This window comes from Monodelphis domestica, chromosome 3 (genome assembly GCF_027887165.1).
Source record: "Monodelphis domestica isolate mMonDom1 chromosome 3, mMonDom1.pri, whole genome shotgun sequence".
Lineage (NCBI taxonomy): Eukaryota > Metazoa > Chordata > Mammalia > Didelphimorphia > Didelphidae > Monodelphis > Monodelphis domestica.
This window is the reverse complement of record NC_077229.1, coordinates 200,322,084-200,349,886: the sequence shown is the minus strand read 5'-3', so window position 1 is coordinate 200,349,886 and position 27,803 is coordinate 200,322,084. Positions and strand designations below refer to the sequence as shown.

At 36.7% G+C, this 27,803-nt stretch overlaps 1 pseudogene; it reads left to right on the top strand.

The window, feature by feature from the left end:
* The first annotated feature begins 22,763 nt into the window (after window positions 1–22,763).
* LOC100027692 (glutathione reductase-like) lies at window positions 22,764–23,540 on the top strand (annotated as a pseudogene).
* Window positions 23,541–27,803: the final 4,263 nt, after the last annotated feature.

Below are 27,803 nucleotides of genomic sequence, written 5' to 3'. Positions count from 1 at the left end.
GCTAAATCAACTATACAAAAAATCAACCCATTCTCCAATTGATAAATGGGCAAGGGACATGGATAGGCAGTTCTCAGATAAAGAAATCAAAACTATTAATAAGCACATGAAGAAGTGTTCTAAATCTCTTATAATCAGAGAGATGCAAATCAAAACAACTCTGAGGTATCACCTCACACCTAGCAGATTGGCTAACATAACAGCAAAGGAAAGTAATGAATGCTGGAGGGGATGTGGCAAAGTAGGGACATTAATTCATTGCTGGTGGAGTTGTGAACTGATCCAACCATTCTGGAGGACAATTTGGAACTATGCCCAAAGGGCGACAAAAGAATATCTACCCTTTGATCCAGCCATAGCACTGCTGGGTCTGTACCCCAAAGAGATAATGAACAAAAAGACTTGTACAAAAATACTCATAGCTGCGCTCTTTGTGGTGGCCAAAAACTGGAAAACGAGGGGATGCCCATCAATTGGGGAATGGCTGAGTAAATTGTGGTATATGTTGGTGATGGAATATTATTGTGCTAAAAGGAATAATAAAGTGGAGGAGTTCCATGGAGACTGGAACAACCTCCAGGAAGTGATGGAGAGCGAGAGGAGCAGAACCAGGAGAACATTGTACACAGAGACTAATACACTGTGGTATAATCGAACGTAATAGACTTCTCCATTAGTGGCGGTGTAATGTCCCTGAACAATTTACAGGGATCTAGGAGAAAAAAAACACCATTCATAAGCAGAGGATAAACTGTGGGCGTAGAAACACCGAGGAAAAGCAACTGCCTGAATACAGCGGTTGAGGGGACATGACAGAGGAGAGACTCTAAATGAACACTCTAATGCAAATATTATCAACATAGCAATGGGTTCAAATTAAGAAAACATGTAATGCCCAGTGGATTTAAGTTTCGGCTATGGGGGGTGGGAGGGAGGAAAAGAAAATGATCTATGTCTTTAATGAATAATGCTTGGAAATGATCAAATAAAATATTTAAAAAAAAGAATCTCTTGAGGATATATCCTTTTGGAGGATCTCTGATGAGGATCACTTGGGAAGAATCTCTTGAGAGAGGCTCTGGAGAAGGGAAGCTCTTGGAGGACAATCTCTAAGGAGGTCTCCTGGAAGGCTCTCTGGTGAAGTCAGCTGAGATGGAGCTGGCCTGGTGTCACTAGAATCCTTGTTTAGGCAGACCTTGTGGTGAGTGTTAAAAAACGGACTGACTGATTCTCTCTCTTAAGACTCAGGTCTAGGCCGTATTGGCTTGAGGCCCTTCATAATTATTCCTTTCCTACTCTTTCTCTCTTTCTCTAATTCCTCATTATATTATTAATTAAAAATCTCTATAAAACCCAGTTGACTTAGGTATTTGAATAATTGGGAATATTTCCCTGGCGACCACCTTATATTTGATTTAAAAAGCAAGACACTGTAGTGAAACATATTTTCTGCGGTCAAATTTACTCACCCTCCCTTATATCTATCACAATTTATATCTTCCACCATTTTAACTCACTACAGTTTATGGGTTTCACTATTTTAAATCTCACACAGCCTGATCTTATGCTTCTTGGTTGTCTTTTAGCTCATCCTCAGCTTTGGTTCTTCTATTGGATATTCAGTAATTTTTCAGTCATGTCTCTGTAAATTAAATATTTAGAAGCTCCAAATCCCAGGGAGACTTATCACATTAAGTAGGGAACCACAGAGTCATGTGTTTTAATTTGCTGGCATGGCAGGTGAGATTCCTGACTACTGGAAGTCGAGGGATGTGATATTTAAGGACTAGTGTGAAATCCTGGCCAATTAGAAAATCTTAAGGGAAAAGTTTAGACAAAGTTTAAAAAGCCAGTATGTAGAAGAAGCTCTCTCACTGACAAGCAGTCCTGCTGTTATCTAATCTCTAAGAAACCATGGCTAGGTGGTGATGAGGGAACTCAAATAAAGACAAGATTAAGATTGGAGACCTCCTAAATTGAGTACTCATCTCTCTTTTTCTCTTTATTATTATACACAGTTTGTAAAAATACTAATGAATTCAATATAAAGTCTCCAAGATTAATCTTTAATTATTACATGTCTGATTCTTCACAACTTCATTTGGGGTTTTCTTGACAAAGATATTGGAATCATTTGCCATTTCCTTATGCAGCTCATTTCATAGGCGGGGAAAATGAGATAAATAGCTTTAAATGACTTGCTTAGGGTCACCAAATGTCTGTGGCTATATTTAAACTAAGGAAGCTGAGTCTTCCTGACTCTAGGTCTGATACTTTATCTACTATGCAACTTAACTGCCCTTTTAGGTCTTAGAAGGCTTAACTTGGAAGTTCTGATCATATTTTATGATACACAGTCATATAGCATCACTGGAAAAAGATGTTGGTAAACAAAGAAGGGACTTTGTTTCAAAGAGAAACTGATCAATAAAGAATTGTGACTACATCAGAAAGCAATTTAGCCCCCTTTTCTTCTTCTACTCAATTGTGGGCCCAGTTGGTTATCTTTTGCAATGTCTTTCCAAGATATATCAATCATGGATGATCTTTATAGGTTTTCTATACCCATGTATATGAGTCTAGTCAATAGGTAATTTTGAACCATTTAGCTTTCTCTATATGGAGAGTGAATTTAATTCTTTTAAATATTTTATGGATAATTAATTCATTTTAAATGTTTTAAAGGTTTTTCAGTGTTTTGGAACTGGACACAATCAACACAATGTCGTCTGGAAATAGGAGCATCTGAATAGCCTCACCACCTGTGGAGAAACCCTTTCCATTTTGATATGGTGATAGAAATTCTTTCTCTATGATAGTAATAAGAATTTTGATAAGCATATATGCCCTCACTGTGAATTTTAAAATTACTCCACCCTACTCAGGCAGTGCCTTAGGGGAAGATAAAGTTGTAAACTCCTAATTGAACAATGAAAGTTCCCAACTCATACCTTATAGTAAAGCTAGAACCTTAAGCTAGGTCTATTTTTACATCTAATACAAAAAGGTGTTAAGTACCTGTAAAGGTTAAATTAGTACCTAAAAAGGTCAAGTAACTTACAAAAGGCAAGCTTAACAAAGAGGTGTGAAGTACTCAGAAGATTTAATCTAACCAGAGAAGGTGAAAACCAAAGAAGGTGAAAACTAAGAATGGGCAGTCCTGGAAAAAAGTGTCTACTGTGATTGGTAGATGTGAAAATTTAGGGGAGATGACATAAGAGAAAAATCTCTTTAAAAGGAGGAGAAGGAACAGTTCAGGGACAATTGAATTCAGTTTGGAGAGTAATTTCAGTTCAGAGTGGAAGAACCCAGCTTGGAGACGGTCTTGTGTGGTGAGTAATAAAGACTGACTCACTCTCCCTTAGGCTCAGGCCTAGGCCAAAATGGCCTAGGCCTGCCTTTTTCTACTGCTTGACTCAGCCTGAGCCAGAGCAGTTTAAATTAATTCTCTCTCTCTGTCTCTCTCTCTCTTTCTCTATCTATCTATCTATCTATCTATCTATCTATCTATCTATCTCCTTCCCTTAATTCCTTATTTCTTTATTAATGAAAATCTCCATAAATCCCAGTTGACTTGGGTATTTTCATATTTGGGAATTTCCCATGGCAACCACTTATTTAGAATTGAAGTCAAAACACTAAAATTATCCTTACAGTTTTGGCATTTACATCACTTTATATTAATGATCAGAAAAAATACTTGAAGTTATCTCTATAGTTACATATTTCAGAGAATCATGTAATTTTTATATCATTGATGGAGCAACTATAAGGTAGCATTTTTCTCCACTGAGTTAAGTATGTTTTTATACCTAAAAGGGTCGGGCAAGTTTTCTCTTAATGAGATTAGTTGACTCAGCTGTGTTTTCTGGTTCAGATTTACTGAGGAGATTAGTCGACTTAGCAGGAATTCAGATGGGCAGTCCTTTGGAAAACATCTACAGTGATTAGTAGATGTAAGAACTTAGGGGAGGTGACATAGGAGAAAAACCCCTATATAAGAAAAAGCAGAATCTCTTGAGAAAAAAATCCTTTTGGAGGATCTCTGATGAGGATGGCTTGGGAAGAATCTCTTGAGAGAGGCTCTGGAGAAGGGAAGCTCTTGGAGGACAATTTCTAAGGAGGTCTCGCTGGAGCTCCTCTGAGGGGACTCTGTCCATCTGGAGGCTCTGGAGAGAGGCCCTTTGGAATAGTCTCTGGCTGGAAGGCTCTTTAAGGAGGACTCTGGCTGGAACTCTCTCTGGTGATGTCAGCTGAGATGGAGCTGGCCTGGTGTCACTAGAATCCTTGCTTAGACAGACCTTGTGGTGAGTGTTAAAAGACTGACTGACTGATCTCTCTCTCTTAAGACTCAGGTCTAGGCCATGTTGGCTTAAGGCCCTTCATACTTATTTCCTTTTTCTCTTTCTCTCTTTTCTTTAATTCCACATTTGTATTAATTAAAATCTCTATAAAACCCAGTTGACTTGGATATTTGAATAATTGGGAATATTTCCCTGGCGACCACCTTATATTTGATTTAAAAACCAAGACACTGTAGTGAAACATATTTTCTGCGGTCAAATTTACTCACCCTCTCTTATATCTATCACAATTTATATCTTCCACCATTTTAACTCACTACAGTTTACAACATCACTATTTTAATCACTACAGTTTAAGACCTCAACCATTATAATTATAACAGGAGGTAATAGCAGACTGTCAGGAAAGGGGCTAAGAATAATATAATTCGTAGACCATGTATAAACACTAGTTTAGCTATTGGTTCTTTACATCACAGGTGCTTGTCCTGAAATAGGATAAAGCACACAACCAGAGGAAATCCATCTTATTAATCTTAACAACTTCTATATAAATGAAGCTACAAGAGAAAAAGAAGTTGCAACTAAATGAGAAAATGACCAACAGATGCTCTTGGGATAGGCAAATAATAAAATTGTCAGAGTTGATTTTATGTTTCCAAAGGCAGCAAGAAACAGTATTCTATGAGATATTTGGTCATCACATATTGCTGTACTCATGATAAGCTCTTGCAACAATATCACCATGAATAGAATATAATCATAGTTTATGTACCAATATTTTTTGTGAAAATATAGAAGTTATACGTAGGATTTGATAAATCTTTCAATGTTAATTAAAATGGTACCCACTAAAAATCAGAGTAAGGGAAATTTAGGGGTCTGCAATTATGCCTTGTTCTAATAGCTTGGGGAATTCAAATTCTTGGGGTATTCCCACAGTAGATATTCAATAGAATTCTATGACTATTCTGAGGTAGCTAGATATCTCAGAGGATAGAGTACTGAAATCTGAGGTCAAGATAACCTGAATTAAAATTCAATCTTAGTTACTTGCTGGTTGTGTGACCCTGGGCAAATCATTTAACTTCTGTTTGCCTTGTTCCACTGGAAAAGGAAATAGCAAGCCACTCCAGGATCTTTGCCAAGAAAACCCCATAGACAGTTATGGCACACTATGAAGGAACCTAAGACCATTTAGACCTAATGAGGAAAAGCAGCCATAAAAGACATGCTTGTGAGTTTGCTCGGAATTTCATAGCAAGGCCAGATCTCAAAATAGCAGCTCAAAAGTATTATCTAGCTGTAACTTAGATAAAGACATCTCCTGAAAGCTTCCTTCATAATAATCCTTGAGTTTTTCATTATTTTGATGACCAAAGAAGCTTTTATAATGTCATGACTAAATGACCCAGACTCTCTTTTTCCCTGGTTCCTGTAAACCCCCAAGTTGTTGTCAATATTCCTCAATTGCTTGATTTTGTAGAAATGGCCTAGAAATGTTTTGGGCAAAGTTTTTTCATAAACAATATTCTTTGGGAAAATTATGCCTCTTAAATTATATAATGCTTAATACTCTACATTCAATATTTTAAAAAAAAATCTTTCTCTCAGTCATAATAAAGGGAGATCTTATATCCCTCATCTGGCCCTTGCTTTTCTCTCTCTCTCTCTCTCTCTCTCTCTCTCTCTCTCTCTCTCTCTCTCTCTCTCTGTCTCTGTCTGTCTGTCTCTCTCTCTCTGTCTCTCTATCTCTCTGTCTCTCCCTCTTCCTCTCTCTCTCCTTTTTCTCTCAATGTCACACACCAGGCAGGAAATCTATGGTCCATGGAGTCATGAAGAGTTGAACAATACTGAACAATAACAAAAACATGATTATTCTGTATAGTTCTATAGGGGTGAATGGGAGGGAGAAAATGCAAATCACAAAATGTCCAAAAAAAACCCCTAATTATTGAAAAAATATAATCTGGGGGAAAATAATATAAAAACAAAAAAATTCCAAAAGAAAGAGATACGCAGGCAATTTTGTTGCCATTTTGTCAAATTGAATATGCTTTAAAAAAAAATATATACTCTGGCTTGACTAGAGAGATGCTAGGGGAAACTGAGGGTGCCTAGTTGTAATGGAGATAGAATATGTCTTCAGAGATAGATAGATAGAGATGCTGCTAGAGGGGTTACTCTGGGGTTACTCCTCCCTTTCTCCTCCCCTGGGCTTAGTCAGCCACCTTCTAAGTAACTCAGGGGAGCTATGAGATTTCAGATAAATATTCTTCACTCTTCCTTTCTCAAGTAAAGGGGTTTATTGAGAACAACTGGATGGAGAACTGAGGTAAGAGGGATAGATCTTGTCACAACTGTGACTCAGAGACAGTCAGAGAGATGGAGGACAACTGTTAAATCTTTCTTCTTCCAATTGCCGAAAGCCACTAACAAAGGTAAATTTCTTCTCAGATTAATTCCAGAAGCCCTCCCAAAGGTGTCTCTCTCTGCATAGATCAGAAAAAGCCAGTCTCTCTTGGTCAGGAACCCCAGAGAAGAGGTCTCTCCCTTGGTCAGTAAACCCAGAGCCAAAGTCTCAGTTCATCTCCTCTGGCCAGGCTCCCAACTGCTTTTTCTGGGAACATTCTGTTTTGGAATCTTCACCTTGATTGACAGATCAGGTCCCCAGCTTTGTTTCTTGCATGCTTGAAATTCTCTCTTTCTTTATACCTCTTCCACATATCTACCATATGTTTCTTTCTTTCCATCTGACTAATAATCATTTTTAATTCATTAAACATCTTAGTACTCCATAACTTACAGCCAAACAACTACATTGGTAGATTACAGATAATAAAAATAACAGTTTTCGTTTCTTGTATAAGTTTGAAATCATTAAAGTAGCTTCACATCTCCACAATGGCAAGTCAGCCTATTCATCTTCCCTTATTAATTATGGGCCCAATTTATCTATTTCCACTGACTTACACATAAATTTATTTATTTCCACTGACTTACACATATGTTTATGGAGAAATTCTATAGGTTATCTATCTAAATGCATATCAAAATCTGGACAAGAGACATTCTTTATCCCATGGGGTTGTCTCATATATTTAGGAATCTCTTCCATGGCCCTGCAATGTTCCAAGGTTTGATATGATGAGCACAGTCATTTGCAAAGAAAGGAATCTAGAGAATTTTAACATCTTAGAGAATACCTTTTCCACTTGCACCCTGGGCTAGATTTCCTCCATAACAGTGGCAAGCATTTTTAGTAAGCATATGTCTCCCTGTTTTCTCAATTGTTATAGCCCTATTATTATATCTTTTCATGGAATCATAAAAAATTCTGATCTATGCATGAGCGATTCCCTCCCCCAAAAAAGGTCCTTATGGTAGAAATTTGTTCTATTGAATCATTTTTTAAAATCCTCAAATAATAAACAATATAATATAAAAATCTCTGAACTTTGAGTCAACTGACTTTAAATATTGATTTCTAATATAAAATGTTCTCCAAATTCTTGTTCTTTCCCCAATAATACCATCACTAAAGGCACCTTTGATGTGTGTAGATTATTCTAATTAAAATAATGTATATGGATGGGAAAATGGTTTTATAGGTTGATATTTTGATGGTTGCTTGTGTGAAAGGGAATTCTTTATTCTCTGTCTATTTTGAGTTAACACTTGGTTAACACTGACTTAAGTACCCCTACTTAGTACCTTACCAGACACTAAATAAGAGTGTTCACAAGTCATTTGCTAAAGTGGGTAATAACTCAATCAGTCAGGAAATTGTGAATTCTTTTGATAAGAGTTTACACCTCCAGCAGATGTGAAGTGGATCCCCCAAGAGACTACCTCCCCTCCGGGCAATACTAGACAATTTGAAAGCTGTGATTGTCCCCTGTGAAAAGGGGAAGGGACAAGAAGTCACTATAAAAATCCTGAATTTCTGGGGTTAGAGGTCAGCTTCAGGAGTTGTCCTCAACAGGTTGTTGTCTTCAGTTCGAACTGCCTCTTGGTGGGAACTTGGATGAGTGAATAGCTGGTTTTCCTTTCCTGACTTCTGGAGAGAGATTAACTCTGGTTGAGGGTTAACAAGTCGTGCCAGGCAAGTCAGTTGACCACTGGAGCTATATTTAATTTGATAGGCTAAATATCTTCTCTACCCTCTTTTTGTATTTCTCAACTTTCATTCCCTCCACTTATTTTGTAAATAAGAACTATTGAAAGTCATTTTGACTTGAGCTATAGTATTTTAAATTGGCGACCATCATATTATTTATAATTTTCATATATTTTAGTCAAAAACCTTAATTTTAATTACCTACACTTCATCACATTTTGCTATTAATAAGGTCTAAGAATGGTTCTGTATCTTTGATATCATTCCTTCCTTGGAATATCTTATGATTCAATCAATAAATAACCTTTTCTTAATTGTCTACTGCATATCAGATACTAAGTTAATTGTTAGAAATACATGTACAAACACAGAAAAGGAAGCTAGATAAAGGGGAAGAAAAAAGAAAATACCTAGGACTGGGGCATGATGGAAAAATTGAAAAGAGTAGAGCTAGACTGATTAACATTACAGGTGCCTTGTCCTCCGTCACACATCCTTTCAATACTGGTTTAATTCAGTTGATTTTCATGCCTTTTTTCATTAAAGCAATTTCTACTTTCTCTAGTAACATATCCAAAACTTTGATATGAGCCCAAATGCTGTGGCTCTATTGTCCTTGATCATGAAAAGACCTAGTAGTAAAAATGTTTGCCAAATTTTTCTCCAGTTTCTTGTCCTCCTATTTTTATCCATACATATCCTTGGGGTAGTTTTGCTTTGTTGAGTCTCTTTTTAATCTTGCCTTAAACTTGTTTTACTCTCTATTATTGCTCTAGTTGACATAATATTTATAATCTATCATCAATCATCTTATGGATATCATATCAATACATGTAGAAAAAGCATTTGGCAAAATATGGTTTTGTTTTATGCTATATGCATTAAAAAATATAGGAATGTATCTTCTCAGTTGGGCCTGAGCAACTTCATTGCTCTGAGGTTATTTACCTCTTCAATAGGTGACCAAGGTTCCCAGGGTTCTCATTCTTCATTCACCTTAGATTTATGAGGAACAGTTATGTTTTTTGACCATGGTCTAAATGAGTTTCCTCTATCCCCTAGTGCAGGAAGGATATAAAAAAGGAGACTAGAGTATGAGCTTGAATCAAGTAGGGCACTAAAAATTTTATTCCCACCCAGAAAGGGGAATGCTAAACAACACAGAATTATAGAATAAGTATAACCATTTGAGAGGTGAGAAACCAAGCATTACTGGGATATTTGCAGTAAAGTTATTCATTAGCTATTTTATATTTCACCTCTACTGAATCCAATCCAATCAAAGCCACATAGGGTATTTTCTTTCTGATGGATTCCTTCTGTGAACAATTCTTTTCCTCTTTGCCATCCTGCTGCTGCCATTGTTGCTTCTTCAACTTTTCCAGTGTTCAGTATGCTATTACTTGTCTGCTAAAGAAGGAATAAAGACATCAACTGCCTTTCAAGACTTCAATAGGCCCTGTACCAAGGCGAAAAATATGGAATAGGAGGTAGCCCTATCTAAGATTGCTTAGGAAGCCTATGCTTCACAAGTGTTTCCAATCATCAGTTCTCTAGAACTCAGAGAATCTTCTTTATATCTGGAAGCCAACAGAGAAAAGAGGTCTAATAAGCATTTAGTATAACTACGATTCATGAACTTCTAACTTAGCATAAAATGAAATGACTATGTCAGATTGGAAATAGTCAGAGGATATGTGTGTCTGCTCTGAAAAGAAGTCAGGGGAAGTAGTATAAGGATTTTCCCATCTATCATACTGAAGGGAGTGTTAAACTAAGGTAGCTCCAACCCAAGGGCATCATGTTAAACCATAAATCAAACCAAAATATTTTCCAAGCTTGTTTTATCTGAAATTGTACCTCTGATAGATTTAGCTGTTAGATCTATGAAATTATAGCTACATGGGTTCCAGGTAGTGGGACTGACATAATTTCTGTGGTAACTTCCTACATAATCTATCTTTTCCAACCTGATTATACATTATTCTCCTTTTTGTACTCTATGGACTAGTCAAATTGATGTTCCTCCTAATCCTCATATGAACCATTCCATTCCCCATCTCCATGCCTTTGTGTTTGCTATCCTCCATAACTAGAATGCATTCTCTCCTTACCTAGGCCTACTAACTTCCCTCATATCCTTCCAGATTCCTCCCTAAAGCCACATACTAATGATGGTTTGTCTTATCCCATTAGCCACTAGTTCCTTTTCTCTTCACCCAAAATATTTTGTATTTAATTTGTATATCCATAAACAATGGTATATGGGATATTCAGAGAAGACTAGTACCTCTAGTATAAGGGCTTATTGAACCCTTTTCAGGTCTGCTCATCTACCTTTGTTGTCTACCTTTTACTCAATTCTAATCTATGACTCCAAGAGGCTATAGCATGAACTAGTAAAGCTATCTCAGAAGACAGGCTAAACCAAGTTGAGGGTAATTGACAAACCTCAAACCGATTAGTGAGTTATGAGGATATCTGCCGCAAGCATGTGAAGATATCATCTGTTTGAGTGGATAGATGAGAATCTTTTGTTTCAACAGCCATGCAGGTGACTGAAGCAGGAACTGTAGGGCACTTAGCATCAGATATAATGATGCCAAGGTCATCCATTGTATCCCAGGTCATTGTCAGTTGTCATGACTTTTGCCATCATACTGGACTTGGATGACTCTGGAAGAGACAGTGAGACTAAGACTTTGTGTAACTGCTTCACTTAAATCCAATTCAAGCTCAAGTCAAGACATCACCTCATGATGCCATTGACCCTCTTCAGAAAAGGATGAACAACAACCTATGACTCAGATGAAATGTAAGCTCTTTAAGTATTGGGACTTGTTTCATTTTTTCCTATGTATACTCAGAGCTAAGTTCTGTTACTAAAACATGGTACATGCTGAATAAATGCCTTTGAATTAACTGAATTACAACTTTCCCCCATTAAAGGTTGCTGCCACCTTAGTTACCCTTCCTCATCATTCTGGCCTCATAAATTTAATTAGACACACTTGCATGGGTATTGTCTTTGATGAGAATTCACCTCATGAAACTCAGTTTTAAGAATGTCTTTTGGAGAATTAGGATATATATTTTAATTCTGATTACAGAGTTGGAAGGCAGACAGTGGTCTCATTAGCTAACCCACCAAGCTCAAAGCTCAACCACAAATAGAAATAGGGAAAATAAATCTCTTTTTCCCATTGAACCAGCAGGAAGATGTCATGGATTTATTTCCCTCAAGTATCCAACTCCTTTAATAGCACTTAACTGCCTTTAGTGCCTAATTGAAGTTGAATAGTGTTCTTCATTGACTTTCTTGCCACAGGCCACCTCTCCTTCATATGCATGTATTTCTCCTACCCTCCCTCCACCACCACCCTTCTTGCTTTCTAGCTCAAAAGTTCTTTATAGACTAGGTTTATGTTATATTTACAATGGTCTTTAAAAGTAGGTGAGTTCATATACCCTGCCATGTTTGGCATCATGTGTTCAGTTCAGTGTACCCAGAAGAGTTCAAAGCAAAGCAGTGGAAGTTCTGAACCATGACTATTTTCCATCCTGAGAGGAGTTGCAACATATTATCATTGTTTCCCTAGTTTTGCAACAATCTTTTTCCCACCTCCTAAAAGTGGTTTTGTTTATTTTTATTTTAAAATTAAAATGGATGAAAATTAATTTGGTTCCACAGATTGCAAAACTGGGTCTGGGAATTATTAATATAGCAGGTAGTATCTTGGGGCTGAGGATCACAAATTGACTTAGTCTTTGGACACTGTGTTAATGTTTCTCAGCTCCCTTGTCCTTAAAACTGAGATGACCGGCTCCAGGAAAGTTGTAAGAAATAAGTAATATGTAATATAACAGGAGGGGTCTAATTCTGGGAATTAATTTTTTTTTCTGGGAAGTATTTCTGTATTACTGTTAAATATTCTGTTTGATTAAAAGAAAACATCAATGATCTGTCAAAATGAAAAAATTCCAGAGCTGGAAATAAAACACATCCTTGGGGCCCACCACAGGCTGAAACTATCCTAACAGACCTATTTTTAAAAAGGAAATTCTTGTTCCAATGAAGATAAAGGTTATGACTGGTAAGAGAAAGTCAATTTTTTTAAAAGGGAGTACAGAATTGAAGAGAAAAGTAGTAGAGGATTTTACCTGATTCAGCACCCAAGAATTCATAAAGTGTTCATTTGAGCAATGTTTGGGGTTTTTTTTGTTTTTTTGTTTTTGCCTGTTTTTGGATTTTATTCATATGGAAAACTCCTGGTCTGAAAACTCCCTATGCTGAAGTTGATCAGCTACAAGTCTATAATTTATTATCATAAATGGTTGTTTAGGTCACTGAGAAGTTTAGTGATTTGCTCATTGTTAAATAACTAATACATATTCAAGGTGAGGCTTGAACATTAATGCCAAGATCAGTCTGTTAACCATAATGTTACGCTGCCTCTCATAAGTGAAACTGCTCTGATCAGGGATAATGAAAACTAATTCCTAGAATGTTTTGACATCCTATTTCCCTCACTCCTTTGAAATGAACATACCTTTATCATGTGTTCAGTTCAGGGTAACCAGAAGAGTTCAAAGCAAATCAGTGGAAGTGCTGAACCAGGTAGATTCTGAAGCAGGTAGATTCAATTAGCTAAATAAAGAATGGCATTTACTAGAATGGCATAGCATGAACAATAGTAAGATTTTCCCCTCATAAATCTTGGGACCACTGTCCCACAAAAATGTAGTATTAGTTGTAAGAGTGGGCACATACCCAAAGTACACTCGTAGTGAGACATACATATAGGAAATAGGTATGGCCCACTCATGACTCTAGCACTACAGGATCCTAATGCCTTTTATTTTCCCATGATGTCTTCATGCTTTTCCCTCTGAGTACTTTCCCTACAAAGAAAATTGTTCATCAAGGCTTATCTCCACATCTTAACTTCCAATTAGGCATAATTCTCTCTTGAATCCATAACTGACTCTCTTCTCTGCTGCCAGAAGTTATAATCCTCAAGGTTATTCTTATCTAGGCCCTCTTTTGCCTTGCATATTATATGTGGTATTTAATACTGGATAAATATTTCCTCTAAGAATATTCCATGCAAAGGGGAAGAGTGGGGGGGTGGAATTCCCCTGCTGCCATGCACTAGATAAAAGGCAAAAAGCAATTTCCTAACTCTAAAGAGCTGTACTCTTCCTTCATAGCTGACTCTTTTTTTTTTAACTCCAGGGATTATTCCTCCTTTGATCTGCTTGCTCAAAGAGCTAGCAACTTTGCTTTTTACAGGCCAAAAGAAGTGTAATCAACAAGTGAAACAGTACAAGCTCTTTATATTATCAAGGAGAAATTCTTCACAACTTGTAAAGAGGTAACAAAATGAAAACCCTTCAAAGTACAAACATTATTTAGAATATTCTATAGTACACTGTCATCCCTGTTACTTATCCCTTTCCATTCTTTGATTTCATCAACTTTGATCAATTGATCAGGGGTATCCTTTTCCACTCACACTTGCACTCCTCAAAGCCTCTAACATAAAGAGCTCAATTATACTTTGAGGAATTTGTGCCATCTCTGATTCATTTCCCATTCAGAAAAAATTCTGGGAATTTCACTAAATGGTAAAGGTAATTGAAAAACATATATCAATAGGGCAAAGAAAACAGTCATAGAAATCAAAGGATTAAACTAACTATGATTTAGAGTAACTTTTGAAACAGAAGCTAAGATAGATCAAAGGATGTGAAGTGGAAGGATCTTGAATGGTATTTCCTTGTTGAGTGACTAGTTTCCTTTGTTTTAAGAATATAATGTAGCAAGCAAATCATCTCAGCTATTCAGAAGAGATACACTGACTGTTCCTCAAGGAATGGAGAGGAGTTCAACTGATTATAGAAAGAAAAGATAAGTGGAGGATAGACCCTAGTTATTTTGGTCAAGTATAGTATTGGAATTAATCTTAGCACTCATCTAGTCTTATCCCCTCATTTTACAAATAAGGAAACTCAAGCCAAAGTTCACACTAACAGTAACATTGTTGACATTAAAACAAAGATCCTCTGACTCCAAAGTTAATAAGGGCAAAATACAACAAAGAAAGGCCATCTGGGATTCATGATTGAGTGACATTTAAGGGGTAAAAAATCCTGAATGTATTAAGAGAAAGGGATGTGGCTTAATGAATAAAATGATCTATAAATGCAGCTAATTTGTTGCCAGGAGTTTTTAAGTAGTTATTTAGCCTTAAGGGCTTAGATAATTCTAAGTATCCAGTTATTCTGCAACCCTAGGACCCATGACAGAAGGAGAAAACAAGTTTTATTAGAGCTTATGTAAAATATTGACATGAGCCAATGAGAAATAGGTCTCATTTCCCAATACCTGTAAAAGGAAAAGGAAATAAAGATTTAGACTGAACCTACTACATACCAGACACTGTGCTAAGCTTTATAAATATTTTGTAAATATTATCTCATTTGATCCTCACAACACTGCAATTGATATTATGATTTCCATTTTACAGGTGAGGAAATTGAGGCAGAAAGAGAGAAATGTACTTGCCCATTAAATAGGTATATTAAATAATGAGTATAAACTATAAATATAACTAAGTAACAGTTTATTTTAGGATAAGGGAAGAAGGGGAAGGGAACCGGGATGATCTGTCTTAAATCCAAAACCAAATTGCTAAACCCACTATCTAATAATTTAACTACCCACAAATCTAGCTAACTACAACTATTTAATTTTACCCCCCCCCCCTTAGTATATAAATTTGGGAAAGACTTGAAGGTTATAGGAACAAGGGCCAAAGGAAGTGTCACTGACAGTTGTCTTCTTGTAGTCTTGAATAGTAGATCTGTTGGTAAACCTCTCAGCATCATCAGGATTCCCAGGAATAGACTGGATCACAAGAGAAAGCCACAAAATAGAGAATTGGCTAGCTATCTAGGTCCACCCTAGAAAGAGTAGACTCTCACTCAACTCCTAGATGCTTAACTGTTTTTTTCCTTCAGCAGAAACTGTCCGTCTTCTTCAAAATTCTGGAATTTTCCTCCTGCCTGCAAGATTTCTGTTCCTGCTTTTTTAGCACTGCTCTTGCTAAATCCCTATAACACCCAGGGTCACAGAGCTAGTAATCATCTGAGGCCATATCTGAACTTTGGTCTTCCTGACTTCAGGGCAAGTATTCAATAATCCCATGTGACTTGTCTTTTATAGTAGTCATGCCCTAGGAAATTTTTGTTCAATCATGTCCAACTCTTCATGATCTCATCTGGGGTTTTCTTGGCAAAGATGCTGTAGTGGTATACTATTTTCTTCTTTAGTGCATTTCACAGGTGAGAAACTTGAGGCAAACAAAGAAAAGTGACTTACCCAGGTTCACACAGCTAATAAATATGAGGTTGATTTTGAACTTAGGTCTTCCTGATTCCAGGCCCAACTTGCTATCCATTGCACCATTTAGCTGCCGCTAGGTAGGACTCTTACTAATAGCTCACATGGTTGTTCAACTCATGGTGCTTAACAGAGCTCTGATTCACTCCCTAGCTGGTAATGTCAATTGTTTCTTCCCCTGGTATTTTCTAGCTAAGTAGCTTCTCTTCACTCTACCCTATAATTCTCCAGACCTAACAAACCTTCTTTCTAAAGATGTTGATGGAAAAGGAGGGATGCTCTGACAGGGGTCTCATCCCATAGCAGAGCTTTATTTTGGGGAGTCATTTGGGAGTTTTCTTGTTTTAAGAAAAAAATGCATTTGTTCATTATAAACCAAGTATGAATTTCCGTCAATATGGTTTTTTCTTTGCTTTCTACCGCAAACATTTGAAACAACAATGCTATTAAATTAATCATCAATGTTATCCCTTGTAGGACTCTGTAATCTGAAAGTTTTTTATGATATTGGGAAAGTTATTTGACCTTAGATTCCTGATCTATGAAATTAATAACGTTTACTTTTCTATCTCTTGAGCATTAAGAGACATTCTATTTAATTATTTTGTTTGTATCTTGACATAAAAACCTAAATATAAATTCAAAAATAATGGTTTTTAAAGATGGAAAAATCACAAATATACCAGTTAGGTCACACCCTCCATTTCTTCCCTTTATCCACAGTCACTTCAGCTCTCAACAGCAAAATCAGAATAGAATATCTGATATTTTGAATTTGAAAGAAGCAAAACAAGGCCAGTAATTTCATCCTCCTACTAATTTGTTCCCCATAAAATCTTTTTCAGTGTGGATTGCTTTTCATCTCCTTCCAGTCTTGATTGAGTCTAAAAATCCTTGGACAAGGTTCATGTAATTACTGCAACTTTAATACAGAATTAACATTTAATTTTTCTGACAGGTGTGGTGGTAGCTGCCATACTCCTCACTCCCAGAGAGGCTGAGGTTAGAAGAGTTGTTGAGCTTAAGAGTTCTGAGCTAGGTTAAGCTATGCTAATAGGATGTCTATACTAAGTTTGGCATTAATAGGATATATCCCTACGTCACACCTAGCCCCCAGGAGAGGGGTTGAAGGTTATCTATGGTGGAGGGAACTGACCCAGTTTGGAAGAAGAGCAGGGAGTTACAGTAGGGGAATCAGACCCATAAATTGCTCCCATACTTCCAGCTTGGGTGAGATAAGACCATTCTTTAATTCTATTGTTTGCTCTTTTCTTTGTAGCATCCCAAGCATATTCACATCTATGAAATATAAATGACTGTATGATTACTGTGTCTCCAAGCATAAGGTTATACCAATGAGGCTTGTGAATGTAATCTTGAACTGGCCATGAGGCCCTTGGCTAAGACAAACTCATTAACATGCTCGGACTCAATTCCCCGGGAAAGCATGGTTTGCAATCTACACGCCCAAAGGTATTCCCTCTACATTGCCACCCAATCTTAATTGTCTATACTTTGTGATGTGGTTACTATGTGCTTGGGAGTACCGCCCAAGCAGGACAGGAATAAATTCAGAGGCAAACCCATGAACTTCCTCTTGGCTTTTCTCCCCTTCCATGGAGCTCCACTGGGCTCCTTAATGACTCTGTCCCTCTCTCCTCTTGACCTTCTCCTTCCCCGAGGCTGTAACCATCTGGGCCTGCATTCCCTATCTTAATCTCCTCATCCACCTCCTGTTCCTTTGTACTCATACTTTCCTATCAAAGGGAGTATCATAGGGTTTGCCTGCCCTATTCAAACACTGACTTGTCCCTGTCTTTCATTTCCACCCTGGTTCTCCGTTCCTACCTCTCCTCGGGTCCCATCACAAAGGTGAGCCCCTTCCCTTGTGGGACCCTGCTGGTCAGGGAAGTCCATTAAGGAAAACCCCACATTCTTAAAGTCTCTTTTTCTAACTTGGAACTCAAAGCAGTAACATTTCCCTTCTATTTACTTCATAGTAGCAGATTTATTGAGACTAAAAAGCCAAGAGGTCTAGTCAGATTGTATACTACTTACTTTACTAAATTTAGCTCTCTTTGCTTTTGTTTTTACAGTAGTTTATGGAATTTAAGAAAATGAAAAAATAAAACCAATAAACTTCACATTTTCAGATACTGAAACTTTTTTAAAAGACTATCTTCAAACAGATATTTATAACAAATTCTTACTAATTCCTTTCCTCTTTTTCTTTCATTGTCTTTCTTCAGTCATTCACCTCCTGTATTTGACTATATATTTTCCTTTTATAGAATTTCAATACTGTTCTGAAGAAATTGTAGGACACTTTATTTCTTGAGATTCAGTGAGGACATGAACTCAAAGAAAAAGCTATGTGTTTCTTGAGAATAGAGACCATCCATTCCCATGTCTTTTTAATGCTATGTTTTCTTTGCAGACATTTATGAATAAATTAATGTATAAATGGGAAACTTTATAATTTGAAGGGCATGAAGATTAGTGTGTTCACATCAACTTATATGAAAAACTAATAGAGAGTTCCAAATTGACTTGACTTAATGCAAAATCCACTTTTCTATGATGTAGTGAAACTATCCCCTCTCCCAAATTGCTAAAATTAAACATTCAGATGAATCTTAACCTTTCTACATATATTCTAATGTTTTTGCTCTTGTTCAGTATATATACATGTACTTCTATTTATAAATACATATATATATATATATACATATATATATTAACCCTTACCTTCTGTCTTAGAATCAGTATTAAGTATCAATTCCAAGGCAAAAGAGTAGAAAGGGTTAAACAACTTAAGTTAAGTGACTTACCCAAGGTCACACATCTAAGAAGTGTCTGAATCCAGATTTGAACCCAGAACTTCCCATCACCAGGTCTGATTCTCTGTCCACTGGTCTATCTAACTTCCCTACTCAGGATATACTTTTGAAATAAATCTTTGGCAATTCACTTCCTTCAGAGTCCATTTCCAAACAGCATAAGAAATTTAGTTTCATTATGTAATAGTGACACCTTATTATGGGCTAAAAACATTCTTACTAAAAATGGCATTCTGTCTTCTTCATTCCTCCTCACACATTGCTGATCAGTAATGGAGGAAGTCCTATGTCTTACAACACTGTTTACATGGTCCACTACAAATTCATATTATCTAATCTGAGTGGGCCCTTCACAGACACAATGAAATCCTATTATTCCTCCCTAATGAATCTTTATCACATACTCTAAAGCAACCATTCCACACCTTTCTCCCCTAATGCTGCTTATATCATTCTCATCAAGCTATGGGTGCCTTCTTTCTAAGGGTCTGACTTAAGTTTGAGTGTTCCAATGACCTATTTTCACTTTATAAAGGGGATTAGACCTTTGTGACAAGGAAATCACTTTTAAAAGACTGATATATATTAATTTAAGGTCGCCAAGGAATTCAGCTATGTAATTCCTTAATGAAAACTCAAGTCAGCCGTCAACCTTTTATGGAGTTTTAATTACAAACAGGAGGAAGAAAGGAATTAGAGATAGAGAGATAGAGGGAGAGAGAAAGGGGAGAGAAGGGAATAGGGCTTAAATACCCCTTCTGTTTAGGCTGGGCCAAAAGGCCCAAGCCCTTAGATAGCTGGGGCAATGAAAGGAGATCAGTCCCTATTACTCACGTGACCAAAAATGGAGAAACAGTCTCCGGGGGCCCCACCTTCAGCTTCCTTCAGCGCAAGCTTCTCAGAGCACACCGCAACCACTCCGACAAACTCCTCAACCCCCTCCTATCCTTAAGGAAACCATCCAAGTTCCCTCCCCTCAGTCCTCACATCTACCAATCATCTGTCCATCAATTTCCCTGTGCCAATGGAGGCTCTAGCTTAACCCAGGACTGCCCAGAGGTCTCTGGCTTTGCACATGTCTGTTGAAGGTCATATTTTCAAATAATTAAATCTTTGATCCTTTGCTACAGCCCTTTCTAAATCCTGTTAACCTGAGTAGGGTAGAGATTGGAATAATTAAATTTTGATCTAGGCTGCATCCCTTACTCAATCCTGTTAGGACTGAATAGGGTGGAGATTGATTCCAAGTATCTCCATTGTATCAATTCTAAAATCAATCATGACTCAAAGAAATTCCTGTTCTATGCTTAAGCATAGGTCAAAGTCCTTTCCATTGTTCAGCAAAAGGTTTCTGTCCTAAAGTAATCTTAAGAAGGGAAGAGAAGGAACCTCCCATGCCAAAGGGGTTCACATTCCAATAGCCAAGACCCACTATCAATAGGGAATTTTTCAAGTAGGAAATTTCCCAATGGTGAAATTTCCAACATTTATAAGTCTAAGAAATTTTGAGGTTTACACCTTGAATGTTCTGCTTAAAGTTTGTAAAGAGTGTGAGACTTTGAGTATCTTTGCATATAAAAGGGTCAGGAATTCAAAAAAAAGCAAAAGTAAAAATGACAGATTTGGAATGAGTGGGGAGTTTTGGGAAAAAGGTTTCGAGTCTAGAACCAGGATGCTGCTGAAGCTCTGAGAAAGAAGAAACTATGAAAGTTTCCTACTAGTCTTAGTCTAAGGATCTGATACTCTTTGACCCAGAGATTTCATTACTGGCTTATATCCTAAAGAGGCCATAGATTAAAAGACAGTCTCCACATATGCCAAAATATTTATAGCATCATTTTTTGTGGTAGCAAAGAATTGGAAACAGTAGATACCCATTGGTTGGAGAATGGCCAGACAAATTATAATTCATGGCATGACTGTAATAGAATATTGCTATGTTATTAGAAATATGGTGAGAAATGGAAATGTCTTAGATGAACTAATAATCAGAGCCAAGAAAACAACATATAAAATGGCTATAACACTATAAAGAGAGAAAAACCATATATACATAATTTTAAAGTGAAGTTTGTCTGTCTAAAGGACAAGCACAGGTCAAAAGAAGACATAAAATAACATTCCAAAACCACCTTCTTTACAGAGATGCACTTTGCACATATTCTATATATTTTTTGATGTATTGATCACTTTATTCTGACTTTTTTCTTCCTTCTTTTATTTTAAAAATATTATTTGTTACCTGAGAAGACTTTCTGGGTGGGAATGGGAGAAGGAAATTGGGGAAATTAGGGTAATAAAAAACTAAAGGCATAAAAATTTTATTCTAAAAAAGAATGAAAGTTTTTTTTTTTTTAAAGAGCCAGTGGGGAGAGAAGAGAAAGTGAATTAGCTAAAATGCAAATTCCAGACTTTAGAATTTACTAGGTGAATCAGGATTAGTCTGATTAAACTTTATACAATAAAACCTCCTAATTCTAGTTTTGTGACTATGGAGGGAAAATTAAGTCATAAATATATATTACAGCTAAGTAGCTCAATGGGTAGAGCTGGAGTCAGAAGGACCTGAATTCAAATCCAACCTCAGACATTTGCTAGCTGTATGACCCTGGGTGGGACACTTAATCTCTGTTTGCCTTAATTTCTTCATCTATAAAATGAGGATAATAATTGATCAAATCAGATTATAATTGTAAAGTGCTTAGCATAGTACCCAACAAAGTAAGTACCATATTAAAATTAGCTATTATCATTACCTCATACATCTGAGCAGGGGCAACAAACTTCAGATTCATCTCCTAAACACACCCAGAAATAATAATTTAATGCACTAGTGGTAGTGGGATAGTGGTTTCCAATTAATTGGTCTAGAAATAAGGTAACCTTGGAAGGTAAACTGTATGATAAGGAAGGGAAAAGTGTGAATTCAGACTTATTTCTATTGTGTGTTTGTGTGTTAATATAATAATGAGTATGGAAACAGATCTTTATGTATATATGTGTATGTATGTATATTTTTTCCTCTAAGTAAACACGCAACATTTGTAGAGTCATTTCCTAATTGCAGGGCTGTTTCATAATCCATAAATGCTAACATGGGAGAAGTAAATCATAGCAATTTAATTAATAAAACAGTTTTAGACACTTAAACTCATATGTGCACCTCCTGGGGGCACCACATCAATAATAGAAGCTTGTAGGCACATTTTAGGAATTTCATGCAATCATTTGCAAATCTTGTAGTTAATAATTAGTACAAACTTCTTTAACCCCTTTTTTGCCTCACCTGAGAAAAGTATTTTTATTTGATACATGTTGGTTTCCCTGATGATGGGCCCTTGAGATTGTTAGAGGTAATAGCTAAGATTTTTGTGGCAAAGTGACAGGAATTTTGTTCAATACTTTCTCTGAGTTGGTAGCATTGAAAGGACCAGAAACTTAATTGGGTGAGACTTTATCCCACTAATTAACAAAGTACAACAAATAAATTTCCAAAAATCCACCCAGAATCCTTGAAATCAAAAGGCCAATGTCTTAAAAACAAAAGTCTATGAATACTCATAGAAATGGTATATACCCTACAAAACATGACATCTGAATTCTTAAAGACATTTTATTATCTGTATGTATTTCTTTCATAAAAAAAAATTCAGTGGAAGTAAGGTTTAGCAGGAAGATCAGTGAACTGTGAGACAGGAGGGACTTAGCATCAAATTCTACTTTTGATGCTATTCATGTGACAATTAATATTCTGACCTCTATGAACATCTTTTGTTTTTCAACTGAAAAATGAGGATACCTACCACAGGGAATAACTGTAAGGATCAAAAGAGATAATATATATAAAGAGTTTGGCAAATCAAGAGCTCTATGTAAAAAGTTACCATTATGGGAGGGGAGGATTGGGGAGAGAACTACTTTAAGAAAAATGTATAGATCAATTTTTACATATGATACTTAGTGATTATAAGTAATAGACCACGACAAAAGAGTCTCATAGACTGAGAAGACAAGAAGTAGCTAAAATCTACACTATTAAAGGGAACATCCACATCAATGAGATCAAAAATTCATTCAAGTATAAGTTGATATAGATGTATAAAGAATATATAAAATATGTAGTACTTCAATCTTTCCATGCATTAATTGTTTCCAACTGCACTGAAGAACTGGAGAATGCTGTCATCAAGGTCCCAAAGTACTCCCAGGTCAAGGAAGTGAAGATCTCCTTAAACTTGAAACTGACCATAGTGATGGCGAAACCCATCTGCACAGTCCCTGGTATTGACTCCCTATTGTTGGCCATTGGGTACAACCTAAACATCCAGAGCTTGAATCTGAACAAGGTAGGCTTTCAGAGTGATGATAAAGGGTACATCCTGGTTGATGAATTCCAGAACCCCAACAGAAAGGGCATCTATCCTGTTGGGGGATGTGTGTGGAAAAACTCTTCTTACTCCAGTCTCAATCACACTTGCACACAGAATTTTTTTAATACAAATTGTACTCCACACTAAACTATGAAAACATCCCAACTGTAGTGTTCAGTCACCTGTTGATTGTCACACAGGGACTCGTGGAAGATAAAGCCATTTCTAAAAATGGAAAAGGAAATGTGAAGATATTTCTGACTTCCTTTACCCCTATGTACCAAGAGGTGACAAGAAGGAAAACCAAGTGAGTGATGAAGCTGTGTGTGATATGCCCAAAATGAAGAGAAGTTGGTGGGTATCTGCATTCAAGGAATTGGGTGTGATGAGATGCTGCAAGATTTTGCAGTGCCTGTGAAGATGGATGCCACATATAATAACTTTGACAACATGGTCATCAGCCACTAGATCTCTTCTGAACAGCTGGTCACTCTCATATGAAAAAGAAAGAATTTTAGAGACTACTGACAGAGGTCAGACATATTTTTTTTCTTAATTTTGTAGACTGTTAATTTTAGTCAAGTTCTCTTATGGTCAAAACACTTTTTGGTAAATAATAGACATGATTTTTGTAAAAAAAATCTTTTTTTAGGCAGCACAAATTTAATGTCAAAGTGTTTGAATTCAAGTACAAAAAGTAAACAACACATGATTTCAACATTAAAAAACCTTAATACTTATTCCAACTACTATACACTGGATATTTCAAACTCAAATGTAATAACTAAAGAAACTCAATAAATTAATAGCAAGATTATAATTTTTTATATAATAAGTATTTATTAACTAAAATATTTTAAATTATTTTAAAGGACCACAATAGTATTTTTTTAAATTTTCTACTAAATAAAATTTACTTCTTAATCTGTTTTCCTTATCATTCTCTGGCCATATAATGGTTAGATGCTTCTGGTTAAATAACTTTTAAGGAGGTGGAGTCAAGATGGCAGCATAGAGGCAGCAAAATTTCCAACCTCTAAAAACTCTTCTTCACCAATTAAAAACAAAATGCTCCTAGAGGACTTAAAACCAAATCTAATAACAGGTCAGAGCTGTGGAACCCTTCTGCTGGACTCAACTTAAAAGGTAATCCTCCAAAAACCTGAATTCGAGAACACTCGGCTTTAAGGGGAAGGAAGAAGGAAGGTCCCAGGATCCCTTCTCCACCTACTGTACTGAGCCTCCAGCAGTGGCTGGAGTCTTTGGGCAGGTAAGGCACTAGTATAGAGGGATTACCTTATGGGAAAAGCTGTGCCAGGCACAGTGCTTTGAATGCAGGTGGTGGGGAGGCAACTGGAGAAAAACCTCAAAGAAGGTAGCCAAATTGCAGCTGAGACACTCCATATTGTTCCCCCCTTTCCCGAGGTTTTGGCCTCAGGTCACATCCAGCTCTGCAAGTTCAACTATGGGCTTAATCTTATTAAGCCTTCAAAGGGCAAGAAAGCTCAAGTTCCAACACCCCTCCCCCAGAGACTGCTCTGTGTGAACCTTGCTAAGTTCCAAGGGTGAAGGTTGACAGAAAAGCCCAAACCCACAGATCCAGCACATAATGAGAAGAACAAGACTACAGGAAACTACAGGGAGAAAAGTAGGGGCAAATATGAGCAAACAACAAAAAAAAAGGAAAAAGAAATTACAATCAACAACTTCTATCCAGGCAATGAACAAAGAGCAAATGTAACAGAAGAGGATCAAGGAACACCAAGCTAAAACACAGAAACTCCAGTGAATTGGACACAGGCTTTAGAAGAACTCAAAATACAATTCAAAACCCAATTAAGATATGCTGAAAACAACTGGGAAAAGAACTTAAAAAGCAAGATAAGCCATCTGGAAACAGAAGCACATGAACTAAAACAAGAAAATAGTGTCTTGAAAGGCAAAATTAATCAGCTTGAAAGCAAGGCAAAGGAAATGAAAGATGAGGCAAATAAAATGACAGATGGGGAAAAGAAGATGAAAGATAACCTCCAAAGAAAATCGGACCAGAAGGAGAAGGATGACCAAAAGGACAGAAATGAAATTCAGTCTTTAAAAACTAGAATACAACAATTAGAAGCAAGCAACTTCACAAGGCAGCATGAAACTATAAAACAAAATCAAAAGAATGAAAAAATTGAGGAAAATATGAAACACCTCATTCACAAAACAGAAGATTTAGAAAATTGGTCCAGGAGAGGCAACTTAAGAATCATTGGTCTACCAGAAGAACATGACAAAAGAAAAATCCTGGATGTCATCCTACAGAAAACTATCCAAGAAAATTTCCCCAATGTTCTAGAACAAGAGAGAAAAGTGGAGATTGGAAGAATTCACAGATTTCCTCCTGTACTTAAACTCAACTGACAACAATCAGGAATGTTATAGCCAAATTCAAGAACTACCAGACCAAGGGAAAAATATTAAAAGCTTCTAAGAAAAAGTCATTCAGGTACCATGGAACTACAATAAGGATAACACAGGATCTGATTGCATCTACACTGAAAGACAGAAAGGCATGGAATATGATATTCTGGAAAGCAAGGAAACTAGGTGTGATTGAAGAAATTTGGGCACAGACAGGAAGACATGACCTGCAAATCAAAGAGGAAAAAATCACATGAAACACAGATCATTGGGGGATTGGGGGAGGTGAGAGAGAGAGAGAGAGAGAGAGAGAGAGAGAGAGAGAGAGAGAGAGAGAGAGAGAGATTTCCATGGAAGTTTGAAGGAGGGACAGTTGGACCCCAGCTGGCTGAACTCCACTTCTGCCTGCAGGTGGTTTGAAGACAGACCACTTCATCTCTTCTCTGGCCTTTACCCTTTTACTTCTATTGTGAGCTGAAGAAATAGTTAGGCTTTCCCAGAAAAGACTCTGACAGAGTTATTGCCATTTTCCCTCTCAGGAAGATATTTCATTTCTTTTTTTAAGAGACTTATTACTAAGTCTTCAACCAATACTACTACTTAAAAGATTAGGAAAACCTGTTCCCTCTTTCCCAATATCATCATTATTCCCTTCTCCCCAAAATAATAAAATATCCTTTAAATAAAGGAATTAGTTTAAAGGATTATTGTTTTTAGAGAGAGGAATTTAACTTACCATCTGTGAGGAAAACCTTCATTAGATTACTAGATGAAGGAAGAACAGGAAGTAGAGAGGGGGGCTCAAGATCCAGCTTTTTTCATTTAACTACTTACTGCTGTGACATCTTTTGATTTTCCCTCTCTAGCACATATGTCTACAACCATGAATCAACTACCCAGCAAAACTGACAAAACTTCTTATAGGGGAAAGTATGGTGATTTAATAAAATGGAAGAATTCTAAGTATTTGTAAAGAAAAGACCAGACCTGAACAAAAAATTGATTCCCAACCATAGATCTCAAGAGAATCATCAAAAGGTAATTAAGAAAGGGGGAAAAAACCAAAAAGCAAAAACTTTTTTAAGGAACCCAATAAGTTAAAATGATATGTATCCCTGCAAGATAAGAGGATATTAGTAACTCTTAAAAACTGTTATTATCACCTAGATAGCTAGAAGAATTATACTTAAAGGGAACAATGACAAACTGTATAGGATGAAATGCCAAGACATAAATATGTACATAGATATATGTATGCATAAATAAATACACACACATACATATATATGTTTATATATATATATATATATATATACACACACAACTAGAGTTTTAAAAAGAGGCTAATACTAAGAGAAATGGGAAAAGAAACAAAATGGGGTAAATTTATATATCACAAAGAAGCACCTGGTGGGAGAGGGTAGAACATCAATACACTGGAAGAGTAAAAGGTTGGAGATAGGAAATACTCAATTCTTACATGCATTGAAACTGACTCAAAGAGGGAAGAACAATCAAATACATTGGTACAGAGAATTGATTTGTGCCCTAAATGGAATTAGAAGGATAACAAATAGACAGCTGGTGAGGGAAGCAATACAAGGGAGGGCAAGGGTGGGGGGGTTGCTTAAAAAAGACTGTAAAGAAAATAAGAAGAGAATAAGAAGGGAAGTGGGTTAGAAACAGAAGTAAAATAAGGGTGGGAATTAGGGGGACTGATTAAAAACAAAATACTAGGAAAGTTTGATACCGAAAATCAAAGAGCAAGGAATACCTGAAAAGGTAAATATTAAGGAAAGGGGAAAAATGTTATCTTCTTCTTTTACTCAAACTCTCTTCTATAAGGACTACATTTATATCAATCTATGTATACTAACATATGGGGAAAATGTAATGTATAAATAGGGGGTAAAGAAAGACCAAATAGAATAATGGTTCTCACACAAAGATTCACATGGGAAGGGGAGGGGAAGAAAACTCCTATAAGAAGGAGAGGAAGAGGGGGGGGGGTACTTAAACCTCAATCTCAGGGAAATCAACTCTGAGAGGGAAAAACATCCAGATCCATTGGGATCTTGAATTCTATCTTACCCAACAAGGGTAAGGAGAAGGGAAAACCAAGGGGGGGGAAGGGGAGAGGGAGAACAAAAAGGGAGGGAAAGAGAGGGGGAAGGGGGAGGGAAGAAAAAGGGAGGGACTAAAAAGGGAAACATCAAGGGAGGGGACAAGGGGCACTGATTCAAAGTAAATCACTGGACTAAAAGGTAGAGCCGAAGAAGAAAAGGTTAGAATTAGGGAAGGCAATCAAAATGCCAGGGAGTCCACAAATGACAATCATAACTTTGAACGTGAATGGGA